The sequence below is a fragment of the Rhipicephalus sanguineus genome, chromosome 5, assembly GCF_013339695.2.
Source record: "Rhipicephalus sanguineus isolate Rsan-2018 chromosome 5, BIME_Rsan_1.4, whole genome shotgun sequence".
Taxonomy (NCBI): Eukaryota; Metazoa; Arthropoda; class Arachnida; order Ixodida; family Ixodidae; genus Rhipicephalus; species Rhipicephalus sanguineus.
In genome coordinates this window covers 69,445,666-69,455,200 of record NC_051180.1, presented here as the reverse complement: position 1 = coordinate 69,455,200, position 9,535 = coordinate 69,445,666, and the positions used below count along the sequence as shown (strand labels likewise).

The following is a 9,535-nucleotide window of genomic DNA, read 5'->3' as shown; positions in this document are numbered from 1 at the left end:
TTTATGTCGCGAAATTAACGCTGCAGCTATATTCCAACTTTTCCGACCTTCGCATCAAATCGAGATTAAAGGAGCTGCACAAAAATTTCACGCATATACTGTCAGAGCGCATTATACACGCGGAAGACACGAAGGCTGCGGACGAAGAAAGTAATATAGTCAGGGGAAGAGACGTTAAACAGACCAAGTAGAGGGAGAAAAGAAATGAAAGTGGGAGATTGAGTCAGGTTTTCCTTTCTTTCTTTCTTTCTTTCTTGCCTGAGGCTTGATGAAGTTAGCTGGGCTTCAAAAGACTTGCAACTAGCGCAGTGTCTCTCATAAAAATACAACACGACGACAACGGCAGAAACTGAAGAGAAACTAAAGGACCAGCTCCGGAGAAGATTTGGCGGTGTAAAAAAGAAAAGAAATCAAACTAAAGAAGAAGGCAAGCAGGCTTTACCCGGCATAAGCTCGGACACTGACCACTCTAATCAAGAATGGCAAACAGGACCCAGATGTCGCTACGTCTTTCGTTTTTGGTCCCACCGACATTTCCTTTTCTTATCACCGTACTCTCCGCCTCTACCGCGAGGTGGCGCTAGTGTCGCGGCCACCACGTCCAATCACGCCAGTCCCCGGCGGCGCAAACACGCGAAATCCTACACCTCGAACGACGAACAGCGGCGCACTTCTCTACTCGAGTACGTGCGCGGCGGCTCGACGCCATTTTCGATTGCCAGACAATCCAATTATAAGCGCTGAATAACGAGAGAGATCCGATTACACAGACGGCAAGGCAAACGGCGGCCAGATTGGCCACGGCACGCTCTTCGCCTCTCCTCTACCCCTCCACTTCTCTCGCATCCTCCTCTCCGCCAACTACCGCGAGCGCCGTTAAGAAGCCGAGGAGGGGGAAGAGGAAGAGACGGGAGAGGGTCCGCCTTATTGGACGCACTCTGCAAGCAAGTGCAGAACCACTCGGCGCCAAAACCTTCGTCCTACGTTAGGAGTCGCGAGATAATTTGCCTGGCAGCAGGGCGAGCGCCAGCCGCGTCTTGATTAAACGCGAAGCCTGATTACCTTTCTCTCTTCTTATACGCCTTAATTATGCCCGCGGTACGGAGGATATCTGCATACGCTTACTATTACGTTCTATTTTTATCGCGGCCTTCGCTTTCTCGTCGCCATGACAGCATTTCTTCCCGTAGCCCTCCTGCTTTGCCCTATATCATGCATAGTTATATCGAACAGCTTTCATCTTTGAATGCAAAGTCATGATAAAAAGAATAAGAACACACTTTTTTTTTATTTCTAGAACTGCGTGTGCCTTGGCTGCGTTTTTAAGCTAAATGAATAGGAACCTCTCGACCCTGCTCAGCTATTCATGCTAGTAATAGGGTACTTAAAAAAAAAATCCGGATCCCTTGCCCTATAGGGGAAATAGGGGAAAGCGAAGCTTCGTGTCTGCGTGCCTGGAAAGACAGTGCCAGTCCACAGGCAAAGAAGCAGGCACTGAAAAACGCGTGCGGTTATGGTGCCCATAAACAAAGCACGCTTACACTCGAAACCATCAACCCGCACGCTCTTGTTTACACGACCAGAAACCCAGTAGGTGCAAACGCTGTAATGCGAGAAATTCAAAAAAAAAAGGAAGGAAGCTTGCAGTTGAGAATGGGAACAACTGGTCGTTCATGCACGTGGTGCGCATGCATAAACGCGAACACGTTTCGTAGCACGGCACTTTCCCTACAAACCGCTGTGCACCCCAAAGAGAGCAAACACCGTGGCCCGTTTTATGCATATCGTCACATTTTCACCGCTTGCTCTCCTCCAGGCTGAAAATGAGCGACGTAGAGCATTACCAACGTAGCATTACGATGCAGAAAAGCATCCCAGCAACATCAACGACCGTAATGCGCACAAAACTGCGGCATTATGGTCATGTTATGGTTCTCACGCGCGAAAACATCTCTCATTCTTGAAAGACGAATAACAGTGAGTGTTTTCAAACGATAAAGCATGACGTAAGTACCACATCGTTCGAAGTAGTGCTTCTACCGTAACTCTTATGCAAATGATGCCACAGAAACTAACGTCTGAATTGTACACACCAGAAGCCCAGCTGCATAACTAATGTTCATCTAGTCAACGCTCAGTGGTGTTGCGGCAGTGCTACTTTATTGTGCATAAGTCTTACTGGATGTCGAACGATAGTGCAGAACAACAAACGTTCCAAAACTTGGAGGACGCTTGAGTTTTGCCTTCAATAGCAAAACGCGATAGCGTAATCGGGCCCCGTGCGCATCGCCTTCTCAACTGCTAGCCTGCCTTCGGTTCTCGGTGCATGACTCAACCGCGTCGCAAGGAAACTAACGTCTGTGCGCGCAACATTGGCCGCTTCAAACTATCCTAGAATGCCTACTGCAAGTGCAGTTGTGCAGAGTCCACCACGCGATAATTCTTCCTTTTGGGTCATTCCATACCAAATCATCCAGCGTTTTTCCGACCATCACAAATATGGCTGAGAAAATCTCCACGTTTTTCTTGAAGCTCGAAACTCGTCTATTTCTGTTGGCAAAAATTTTCCCGCCTGTTTGTGAGAGCCTGTAATTTGGCACCGACTGAGCTCACGGGCATCAAACAACAATTTTTTTCAAAGGACGTTTATGGGATGCACTCGATAAAATGGTATTTCCGGCAAGCTAATGAAGTGATGTAACTGTAAAAATAATGACTTATTTATGTGTATCGATTCTTCGAGGGCTTTTCGCACGAGCAAAATTGAATAAAGTTGCAAAGTTTGATATTTTTTTCCAGGAACAAGGCAAACTCAAAGGGTAGAAATGAATTATGTACTGGTGGCCTGTTCGACATACTACAAAAGAAAAATAATTTAGTCGCTGAAGGTGTAGCAGATCGTCTGAAAAAAAAAAATGCGAGTTTCACTTTTTTTTAGAAAAGCTCTGTATTCAGCATCAAAAAACTTGCTTTGGTGGTCGGCCTAAAAATATGTCACCGCCGCCCGCCGATGATCCAGGCGGCCGTGGTAGTCCAGACATGTTTTTCACAATGTCTCACAGATGGCAGCACATTATCTAATGTTTGCTGCAATGAGTTTGCTGTTTGTTTGATATGTTTTCCGCTAGATGGACACAGTTATCCATTGTTGGAGCTGTTTGCAAGTTGTGTTTTTAGCGGCGATGGGTGCACTATACCGGCTTTTTTCGAAGCATGGCGTCGCGCAAAAAACGTAGTTTGATGGCCTCGCCAATGCACCTACATATTGCCAAATGGGATCAGTTTCGTCGTGACACCTGCCGAACAAAATAAAGAATCCCTCAAGGCTGTGCTTAGTTTTCAAGGCACACGGCAAGAAATCTGAGAGTCGATGGGAGTGCGAAAGATCAGATGTGAAGTTGGTCTTCACGTGCCTGTGTACTTCAAAGTTTTTCACAGAAGAAAATCGCAGTGAAACAAGTGACGCAGTTAAGCGCCGCCTTGCGCGATTGTGCGCTTCTGCCATGCAACATTAAATGCGTTGAGAAGACTCCTTCCACTACATGGCGTTTATGTGGTGTTTTTTTTTTTTTTCTTCGAAACAGTTGCAAGTAACATCGTGGGTTTGTGGTAGGACACGTGCTTGCCACGCAAACGGCCCGGGTTTGATCCTCAATGGGACCGAAGATTTTTATTGTTTATTTGCATTTTTCTGGATTTTTCAGTCACGGGCGATTTTTCGCTCACAACCAACGACGCCGACATCGGAATTTCTGCGACACGAGCTCTCTAACGCTACCGCGTTAAAAAGTTAATATCCACAGACGGCACAATGGTGTTGCTCTTTAAAGCTGGCTTACCCGCAGAAGGACCCTCTATGCGGCAATGCCAACTTTACAAAACAAATGTTAGGGCAATACTCGGGCATAAAGACACGAGAATGCGTTTGTTAACAAATGGTTAAAGAAAGAAGCGTTTTACAGCGTCAAAGACAACCTACACTTCACAACAGACCTCTCCATCCCGTCCCCATTCCTTGAAAGAATAGCATTAAAAACAACAGAATTCTTTTAATCTCCGTTTTCACTTTAATGACGTTACACGAGAGCCACGCTAGTCCAACCAAAAATGTAGCCCAAATAAACTGAAAAAAAAAACTACCAAAGGAAAGCTGCATTCTTCGCACACTGGGATGGCCACTTAAGAAGGAATGCCACGTAAACAATGACCGGGGAAATAGAGCACGGACATGAAAAGCAGGTCCAAGCAGGCCCGGCTCTTACGGATCGCTTCTTCTGTCGTACTTCATCATTACTCGCATTTAGTTCGATCTTCAATGAAATGTTACAGCTTGCTAAGGAGTTATTACGGCAAAAGCCTTATATGTCTCCCCAAACGGTAAAAGTGACCGTCGGCGTAGTCTTGTCCAACAAAAATGGCAATATCAAAATCATCAAATATCACCATCGGTGATAATCATTGCAATGATGATCTTTATCGTCAATGATGATGATAATGATCACAATAGTGATGGTAATGACGTCAACACGAATGGCACCAAAACTCACCTTCTTATTCATGATGGTCATGATGATGACTGCAATGGGTGGCTTTCGCCTTCAAGTCATCTTAGGCGAATGCATAAGGAACCCTGTGAGCTTTTGATTGAAGAGATGGGTATGGCAACTAGCCATGGGCAGTGGTGCTCCTAGATCAAAGAATAGCCAGGCCTTTGCCGGATGCATTGTGATATACGGAGTGCCAATGAATAGACTGCTCATGGCTTAATGGAAGATACGTAACAGTAACCATAGCAGTGGCCCTAGGAGTGGCCATAGCAAGCATTATAGCTTAGTGGAAGGTACAGGTCGGTCCACTGTTAGAGGGAACACGCGAGCGCGTGGCTCGCGCTCCGCGCAGCGCCACGTACGTGAAGCGGCGAAAACCAAGCGCATGCGCAGAAATGTGAAGGGGGCGGTGCATGGCGAGCGTCGTCTGCTTGCGAACCACCCCTTCGCTTAGCTCGCCCGCACCGGCGTTGCCTCGGCCCGGCCGTGCAGTCGCGTTTCAGTTGATGCGAAAGTTTTGAGTGACACATTAGTATCTTCCGGCTGTGATACAAAATGGAAATTTGAATATTTATTGAAGCTTTTCAAGAGCAAAAGAAATGAACGCACAAGATACACACAGTGATGGCCTAGTAGCGCGTAAAGTCCCCGTTCACGTCCAGCACATCCCTCATTCTTCGGGGCAGGGACTCATACAGTGCTTCCGTGAGCGTCGCATCCATTTTCACTCGATTCCATTCGTCTTCGACCGCTTTCCACAGCATTTCGGCTGACGCCCCATGCATGCTTCGGCGAGCTAGAGCTACTTTGATTACGCCCCACACATTTTCAATTATGTTCATGTCAGGCGACTGCGGTGGCCACTCCAGAACAGTGACACCATGGTTTTGCAGCAGTTTCTTTGCTTTTTTCGATGTGTGTATCGGAGATCTGTCCTGCTGAAAAATGAAATCACCATCAGGAAAGATGCCGCTGGTGAGGTGTGGGAGCGCTACGTTCTCCAACAGGTCACAATACTTGTCTGCAGTAAGCTTCCCTTGTATTCGGAAGAGTGGCCCAAGGCCTTCGCTTGTGATGCAGCCCCACATAGCAACACTGGTTCTTCCGCTTGCTGTCACAAGCTGCACGTATTCCGGGTTGTAGCTGGAAGATAGAAAAAAAAAAGAGTTGGGCTGTTTTTCGCTCAGCTAGTTAAAATTGCAGGAATCGATGTTTGGCGTCAACCTAAAATGTTGCGCGTGCGCAACACCAACAAGCTGTATTTAAACTCGGTGGGCATGACGAAAATGAACAGTTATTAATAGCACCAGTTCTTCGTCTGCTCTCCTTTTCTGTGTGCTCGTAGATTTTTAGCGCGTATTATTTTAGTGTTCATGAATAGCCAACTAGCCCAACAGTCTGTTCTGCTGAAGCGTTCACCATTTTCACTCAGCAAGAAAGTAAAAATAAATATTCGCTAGTGAACAAACGTAAAGCGAGAATAGGGCCTAAGACGAGGGAAGGGGGCGTGTACTGAAATCAGTCACATATCGCCGCTTCTAACAACTCTTGACAGCCAGAAAATTCTTACCGAGCATTCCGAGGTCGCCAGACTTTCTGCTGTTGATGGCAGTCTGTCGTAAACGTCGACTCGTCGGTGAACACCACTAGCTTCCATTTTCCACGGTCCAGTCACGGTGTTCTTGGGCGAACAGCAACCGTTTGTTTTTGTTGTCGTTCCGCAAAAGCGGCTTCTTGACGGCAGTACAACTGCTCAGACCTGCTTCAGCAATCCGTCGCTTCATCGTCGTTTTCGACGCTTGAATCCCTAAGTTAGCACGGATTTCTTGAACAGAGGCGCTTGGCTTGTCAACGACATAAGCAACTATTTCGCGATCTTTCTGATCTGTTGTCGCACGCGATCTGGGCTTACGAGTAGCGTCCTTAATCCTTCGCTCGTCTCTGTAGGCCTTCACGATCCTGTTCACCGTCTTAAGTGGTCGATTAGTCATGGATGAAATGGCCCGTTGTGTGTAGCCTTGAAGACACAGTTCTGCGATTTGCCTTCTTTGGTGGTCGGGCACCCTAGCCATCGTGTAACTGTCGAATTCCCAGGAGCAAAAAGCTGGTTTGCGAACACAGGCTTCCTTACTGGCATACCATAAAAACTGAAAGCAATACCTTCGAATGCTTCATCTATATATACAGATTCGTGTCACGTGCGCACGCCGCGCGCCGACAGAGCGAAGGGGTGGTTCGCAAGCAGACGACGCTCGCCATGCACCGCCCCCTTCACATTTCCGCGCATGCGCTTGGTTTTCGCCACTTCACGTACGTGGCGCTGCGCGGAGCGCGAGCCACGCGCTCGCGTGTTCCCTCTAACAGTGGACCGACCTAGCAGTGGCCACTTCGAACACTACAGTAATGAACCAAACCTAAACTGCGCTTCAAAAGCACGGGTACATGTAGCACCATTGCTTTGCCAACTGCAGCATGGTTTATAGTGGGGTTTTCACGGAAGCAGTATAAGAATTTTTTTTTTAATAGAGCAGTAAAGCTTGACATAAAAGTTCTGAATCATTCTTATCAAAGTTGAACATGCCAGCATTTTCAGTAAATATTCAAGGGTATACTATTTATTCAATAAACACTGTTTGTAATGAATATGAAGCCAAGTAAAATAAAGCCCTGTGCGAAGAATTGACTTAGATGCGCCTTCAGAAAGTAATCATGACAATAAATATTAACAGAGAAGCAGTGCAAGATATGTGTCAAGGACACAAAATAAAATTACAGCAAGAAAGTGTGCATTAGTGTGCCAGGCAGAAAGTGCAATGGAAGACAAGCTAAAGCTTTCATTAACACAGCACTGAGGAAAATAATGCACACAAAACATATATGATGTTATTGAGCGACATTTCTGACACATTTTGCTTTGACAGTTTGTGGATTTTCTATGCCTAGATACATTTCAGATATTGTCAATTATTTAAATGTAGGGGGCTGTTGGAGTATACAGTGGCTCAGCTTGAAAACTGCTGCAGGATGTACACTCATTGATGGAAGAGACATTTTGCTTTTTGGAGCTGATTATGGAGCAAAAAAAAATGCCGCTTTGGAGTAGCCATAAGTGCTTTCAGAGCAGAAAAAATACTTGGTTTGGAGTAGCTATTGGTGTTTTTGGAGCAGATGGCAAAATGTTCCAAATGACTCCTGGAGTTAAAGCACCATTTAAGCATCTCATAAATATTAATATTTATAAATAAACATATTGCACATACAATAATCACTGTAAATTGCAAGATACAAATAATTAAGCAGCGCAATGGTCATTGAACACTAAGATGATCTATATATTTGAAATACTGGTACTTGCGGCAGAAATTATATCAAAGTGATAAAGCTGTGCTCCAAATTACAAAAGTAACAACAATCACATATAAATGTCACCAAAGCAGAGTGTTCAATCAGTACGAAATCAAAGCAATCGGTTATTTTCATATTTCACCAAAATAGCCTGCATTTAAAATTTAAAAAAAAACAGCTTAATATGCCCGTTCTTGAGGTATAAATGAGGTCAAAGTTGATGTACCGATAAATGTAATCAGTCACCCATCACAGCTGTCACAGCAGCAGTTATTAATCAGTATGATATCGAACTAATCTCCCATGCATTTCGCCAAAATGGTCTACTTGTCAGGTACAAATATTGATAATGCCAGTACTTCTGGCATTCTCAATATGCTAGTATGCAGCTAGTATAGAAGCTGCATACTAGCCTACTAGAATAATAGTACACAGCTTGTTTTTGGTTTTGTTCAGGCTTGCTGGATGGTCGCACGGTTGAAGTTCACTGTTTTCAGTTTCCCAGCGCCATCTCGGAGCAGTTACTAACAAAAATTACAGTTTGGAGCAGCATGTACCAGCATTTCTCTTTTGGAACAATTTGGAGCAATTGGAGCAGCACTTCCAACACTGTAAACTTCATTGCAATATATGTCTAGTTTTCTGGACTGTAAATATACTGACAATGTAGCATGTGGCAAACATGAAAGTATTGCTATTTAATATATGCAAAACTGATTTGTACATGATATCACAAGTTTATTTTCTTTTCTGTTTTTGCAGCTGATTATCCTGGGTGAAATAGGACAGAACCAGCCCCAGACAAGCATCCAAAGCTACACAGGCATGTACCCATTATACACCCTCACAAAATGTTGACTGCGAAAAGCATGTACTAAGCGATGAAACAGTATATTAATAAGTCATAAAACTTGCATGTCATACCGGCAAAAAGAAATTACATCTCGACAGCCTAGCCAGGCAGAGATCCAGGTTTTTTTTCAAGGGGCACGAGTCCGACATTGAGATGGCAGTTGATGATGATGAAGATTGCATGGATGCTTACAATAATAATGACTACATTCTAATCCTAGTGAGTGTTCTAACAACACAGTAACAAATAGGAAGAAGGATATCACAAGTTTTTCAGCTGCTGTATGCTGGAAAGCTACATGATATGTAGGACAGATAACTAATGGCCTATTTGAGCAACGGAATGGATACCAAGGGATGACGAACACAGCTGACAAACACAAAGAGCTAGATGGAGTGATGAAATTAAGAAATCTGCAGACATAAAATGAAATCAGCTCGCCCAGGACAGGATCAGTTGTAGATTATTAGGGGAGGCCTCCATCCTCCCCTCCCCTAAACAGGATGATGATGATGATGACACTGGCAATGCATACAAGCTTCAAGGGGAGCTCAGGACATCTGGGCATCCCCCTAAATCCACGGGTGAGCCTAGTCATAATATTACTGTATTTCTGAAAGCTATATCCAATATTCTGTCTTGTTAACTGAACAAGATGGTCCTTCCTTGTCTTAATAGTCAGATAATAGCTTCTAATTACCATTTCACTATTTTGATTTCAGGGTAACTGCAGCTTCCCGGAACTTCTGGCCATCGGTACAGGCACAGAGTGGCTACACCTGGCCCCTGA

General features: G+C 44.8%; 1 protein-coding gene and 1 long non-coding RNA gene across 6 annotated transcripts in view; one reads left to right on the top strand and one right to left on the bottom strand.

The window, feature by feature from the left end:
• LOC119393730 (uncharacterized) overlaps positions 1–8,716 on the top strand; it is a 157,022-nt gene extending 148,306 nt beyond the window's left edge. The window contains exon 4 of the long non-coding RNA XR_005183981.2: positions 8,655–8,716. This is a non-coding gene — a long non-coding RNA (uncharacterized LOC119393730). The remainder of the gene's footprint in view (positions 1–8,654) is intronic.
• Positions 1–9,535, bottom strand: part of LOC119393729 (protein timeless homolog) — a 528,180-nt gene that overhangs the window by 446,742 nt on the left and 71,903 nt on the right. The window lies entirely within an intron of this gene.